Source organism: Pongo pygmaeus, chromosome 11 (genome assembly GCF_028885625.2).
Source record: "Pongo pygmaeus isolate AG05252 chromosome 11, NHGRI_mPonPyg2-v2.0_pri, whole genome shotgun sequence".
NCBI lineage: Eukaryota > Metazoa > Chordata > Mammalia > Primates > Hominidae > Pongo > Pongo pygmaeus.
Window position 1 is genome coordinate 132,974,739 of NC_072384.2, and position 5,621 is coordinate 132,980,359.

Sequence of the window (5,621 nt, forward strand, 5' to 3'; positions counted from 1 at the left end):
CCAGCGGGCGCCGCAGGCGCTCCTCGTTCTGCTAGCCGATGGCCGCGATGGTACCGTAGGTGAGCTTGTCGTCGGGGATGGCGTGGCGCCGCAGCCAGCCGCCGCAGATGAACGAGTAGAAGTCCTGGTATGGGTCGATGCTGGCGTCCAGGTTGGCGGCCAAGAAGCGAGCGGCCCACGCGAAGGCTTGCGCTCAGGACAGCCTTCAGGACAGGCGCCGCCGCCGGCCGCGACCGGGCCCAGGTACTTGAGCACCAGCATAGCCGCCAGGGTGGAGCAGAGGCCGGCTACAAACACCAGCCCGACAGCAGGCTTACCTCGCGCCGCTTCCAGCGCTGCAGCCCGGCCTGGGCCGGGTGGCCTGCGGGCAGAAAGGCCCCGCAAGCGCCCCCCGCGCCGCAGTGACTCACATACTTGACCTCCTGGAACTCATCGTAGTGCGCCATCAGCGAATACCAGGACTCTATGGCGCCGAGGCCGCCGGGGTGCAGCCCTGGGCCACCTGGGCTACGGGATGCGCGTGGCCGCCGGCCTCCTCGTGAGCCTCCGCGTGGCCCCTGGGGCCTCAGCTGCGGGAAGGACAGAGGCAGGCTCATGAGACGCCGCAGCCCGACGGGGTTCCCGGGCACCGGGAGGAGAGACACAGGCCTGGGTGGAGAGGCCCCAGCCGCGGGCCTCATTCACTGGGGAAACCAGGGACCAGGAGGGCTCGGCGGGGCCCCCACCCCCGCGTGCACAGTGGAGTCTTCTCTCCTGTCTCCCTCCCTGCACACACGTGCGGGTCCCTGGGTTGGGAGGGCCCTGATGGGAAGGGGGAGGTGCCGGGCACGGGGCCTGGCACGTAGTGGGCCTTCATTGAAAGGCTGTCCCTCTTCCCTTCGCCTTTCTGGTCCAGGACCTGCCCCAGCCAAGGCCGGGCAGAATGAGGTTGGGGGTGGGGGAAGGAGCGGACGCTGGAGTGAGGAGGTGCGGTCAGGGGCGCGTCTATGCTGCACTTTCAGCTTTCCGCGCTGGACACAGACAGAGGCTCCACAAAGCGGCCAAAGAACCAAATTTGTCCTTGCGGAAGTCCGCAGGATCGACCACTCAAACCCCGATCGCTGGCTCCTTCTGCTCGGTGGCCCGACAGCCCACCCGTTCCTTCCCCGGGGGCGAGCGCCAACGCCCCAGGGTCGTGGATACACAGCCCACCCCCTGGACGGCCCTGATGGAGACCTGCTTCGTCCCCCCACCCACCCCCACTCCCAGTCTGTGACTCCGACCCGAGCCACTCCTGGCTTCAATAGGTTCTCCCCAGAACCCAAACTTGGGTGAAGTTTCACCTCCCGCGGGGCGCAAGCAGACGAAGCCGGGAGGCTCCGCGCAGCGGCCGCAATGCTGGCAAGGGCTGCAGGGATTCGGCGCCATTTACCCGGCAGATGCGCACCAGAGCAGGACCTGGCCTAGCGGGCCCGCTCGAAACCAGAGCCTGAGCCTGAGCAGAGCTGCGTGGGCAGCCGCTGTCTCCCAGCGCCCGCTGCCTTTTCTGCCGCCAAGCTGCCAGCGCGCGGGGTCCAGCCGTGTCCCAGGACCAGTAAGGGCAGCGGGTACTCCCGGGAGGGGTCCCTTCGGATCCCGCGTCCCCACTACGAGCTGCCCACCAGCCGGCTAGAAAGGGTCTGGAGCCAGGCAGCTGGGGGCCGTCATGCCCCAGCCCACAGCCCTGGAGCACTGCCCGGGGAGGACTCCTCCTAAAGGATAAGGGAGCTCTGATGGAGTGCCTGGGCTACCCGCACAGCGCCTGCGCACCTTCACCAGGGAGCTTCCTTGTCCTCCTGGGAACCCCTGTCCAGGATGAGCTCTCCGCGGGGCGTCTAGGCTTCTGGTTGGCCTCGCTCTCTTCCCCCGGTTCCTGACCCAGGGAGAGCAACGGAGAGCCCTGCCAGAAGAAGGCCTGGGGCTGCGAGTGCAGCCCCCATGGTACCAATGCACAGTTGACCCAGAGCACAGCAATCGCGGCCAATAGAAGGTGACGTGGGTTTAGCCTCTGACCACACAGTCCTGGTCACCCTGCACAGACTGCCAATAAAGAGAGGTCCGAGGCCCAGCTCCTTGGCTCCCCTGCAGTGTCTCCAAAAGGGAAGCTGAGGCTGTGGGTGAGTGGGTGATGCCAGCGGTCCAGGCTCCAGTTCCACCTTGCACAAAGGCCTTCCTAACCTTTCATCAAAAAATATTTCTGCAAGGACATCTGCCCAGCAACCACCTGTCCAACCTCAGACTGGTGCCACGCATATCCTTGATCCTTGTAGCCAAGGATAAATATCTCGAAACAATCCTGTGATCCTCGTCCATTTTCCTTTAAAAACCTTTGTCTTCCTTCACCTCCCTAAATTCACACGTACTTTCCTATGGCCTGCTTATTCCCAAGCGATACCTATTTCCAAAGAAAGTTCTTTTTATTTTAGAGTCTTTCTGTATTTGTTATGCAGTGTCACATAGCGGAGCCAGAAGTGGGACCGAAGTGAATTCATCTTGGGTGAATCAGAGTCTCCTGGAATCTAACACAGTGTTGACTGAGCCCTTTGCAGACTGCCTTTCCAGGAGTTGTTTTTCTGCTCTGGTGAATCTCCTCAAATACCCAGACTCCCTCCCTTTGGTCAGTTCCTTTTTACTTTACTCTGGATGTGATTTGATTATAAGTCTCCCTTAAACAAAGGACGTTGCATCCCTCCTGGGAGTGTAAATGTTGGATTTTTTTCTTTTTTTCTTCTTGCTTCTTTGCTTTTGGCAAGCACTTTCTGGTGTAAAGAGAAGTGCCCTTCCGGTTTGAGGACTCTGATTTCTACAGAATTAACATTCTGTCTGTCAGGCAAGTCTTTTCTGGTGAATTCACTTTTGCTTCTGGATGCCTGACTGAATATTATGTTTGATGTGCACACCTTGGTTGAAATTTTGTGAGCACTCTGATTTTGGTTTGATTTTGGTTTGGTTTCCCACGTCTTTAAATGATTTGGCTCATTTTTTTTTCTTGCTTGTTCCTGAACATCTTCTGATCATCCCACAGCAAAAATAAACATAAATAGTTTAGCACCATAGGAAATGTTAAAACACACATACACACAGTGAGGGTCGGTCCCTCGAGGTGGCTCCCGCCTGTAATCCCTGCACTTTGGGAGGCCGAGGTGAGAGAATGGCTTGAGCTAAGGAGTTGGAGACCAGCGTGGGCAACATGATGAAACCCCACCTCTACAAATAACACAAAAATTAGCTGGGTGTGGTGGCACCCACCTGTAGTCCCAGCTATCAGGAGGCTGATGTGGGAGGATTGCTTGAGCCCAGGAGGTCGAAGCTACCATGACTTGTGGTCCTGCCACTTTACTAAAGCCTGTTTAACAGTGAGAATTGTCTCAAAAAATACACATATGGTGAGTGTGAGAAAGCCACCTGAAAGAACCTAGGGTGTCACCACCATCTAAAACACTGGTCCAGACTCCTGACAGTCCCTGACACGGTTTATAGAATTTTCTTTGCTTCTCAGAGATGAAAAAAAATGGAATGGCATTCTCAGACACCAAGCATGCCAGATTTTCTGGGACTCCAGTCAGCTACATGGCTTTCCCTGTGCACATTTCAAAATCAATGGCCATCATTGGAATCATTTGAACTCCCCAAATTTGCTTTTTCCTAATACTGAATTTTAAAACTGCCAACTACAAAGTTAAATGGAGAGCCTTCTAAGTTATCTACTTCTCTCTCTCTCTTTTCTGCCTACTTGGAATCTGCTGACATTTCTGCTGGTATTAAGATAAACTGATAATATCACACTCCAGCCAACATAAAAACCAGTAAGGAAGGGGTCTTGAAGGGCTTTCAAATTAATGGCTCGATAAATTACAACAGCTCCACGGCAAACAACAACCTAGAGACCTTTTGGAAATGTAAATTCAGGTTTGCCTAACAGCTGCTTAGGGTGATGGAACAGTCCATGGAAGGATTGATATTAGAAAAGAACAGAATGAGAGAAATGTTTATAAATGTTAGGCGCTCATATTAAACAGGTCAAAATCATGAGCTCAGAGCAATCATGAAAAGGATCTCTGTTTCTGGCATAAAAACTGCTTCTCTGCTACACAGGGGCCGGGAAGAGCTGAACAAACTGCTAAAATGACAACTCCCACCGACATGGAGCTGTCAAGCAACTGAGAGTGGCAAACAGAAGAGAAATTTGTTACTGGACTTTTCAAAACTGCTGGAAGATTTTGTTTTTTGTACAAAATCCAGCCAGTCCTAGCTAAAATTAAACAGTTAGTATTTAATTCCTAATCTCATTTGAAACTGAAAAAGGATAAAGGTAGGCTCAAAGAGATTAAAATAAAAACCAGAAAACTAAACTGCTTGCTAGGCGCGGTGGCTGATGCCTGTAACCCCAGCACTTTGGGAGGCCAAGGCACGTGGATCACTTGGCATCAAGAGTTCCAGACCAGCCTGACCAATATGGAGAAACCCTGTCTCTACTGAAAATACAAAATTAGCCAGGTGTGGTGGCGCACACCTGTAATCCCAGCTACTTGAGAAACTGAGGCAGGAGAATCACTTGAATCTGGAGGCTGAGGTTGCAGTGAGCCAAGATCGAGCCATTGCACTCCAGCCTGGGCAACAAGAGCGAAACTCCATCTCAAAAAAAGAAAAGAAAAGAAAAGAAAACTAAACTGTTTTACCCAAAGTTTTGGTTTGCTGCCCTCATAAGATTGCTTATCAAGACTGATGACAATCTTTTTTTTTTTGAGATGGAGTTTCTCTGTTGTCGCCCAGGCTGGAATGCAGTGGAGTGATCTCACCTCACTGCAACTTCTGCCTTCCGGGTTCAAGTGATTCTCCTGCCTTGGCCTCCCAAGTAGCTAGGATTACAGGTGCACACCACCACACCTGGCTACTTTTTGTATTTTTAGTAGAGACAGGGTTTCAACATCATGACCAGGCTTGTCTCCAACTTCTGATCTCAGGTGATACGCCCGCTTTGGCCTCCCATAGTGCTGGGATTATAGGCATGAGCCATGGTGCCTGGCCCTGAAAATCTTCAAGTTTAGCTTTGGGACCTCTCCCATTTTCTCAGAAATCTCATTTGGATCCAACTGTGTTTTACAAACCTGTGAGTCCACATTACAATGTTTTGCTGTCTCATGACTAAAATTCTGAAATGAAAGCTATAAGGTCTTATTTGTGTTTCTGTCTATGTATGTATGTTTTTGCATGTTGTATGTCATGTCTCCAAGTTGAAATCTGGCATAGTCAGCTAGACATCCCTTAAGGAATTCTATTCAGGGTGGCCGGACATGGTGGCTCATGCCTGTAATTCCAGCACTTTGGGAGGCTGAGGCAGGTGGATCAGCTGAGGTCAGGAGTTCGAGACAAGCCTGGGCCACATGGCAAAACCCCATTTTTACTAAAAATAAAAAAATTAGCTGGGGCTGGTTTTGTGCACCTGTATTCCCAGCTACACAGCAGGCTGAAGCAGGAGAATCACTTGAACCAGTGGGGGCAGAGGCTGCAGTGAGCTGAGATCATGCCACTACACTCCAGCCTGGGTGACAGAGCGAGACTCTGTCTCAAAAAAAAAAAAAAAGAGAAAAAAGATAAATTAA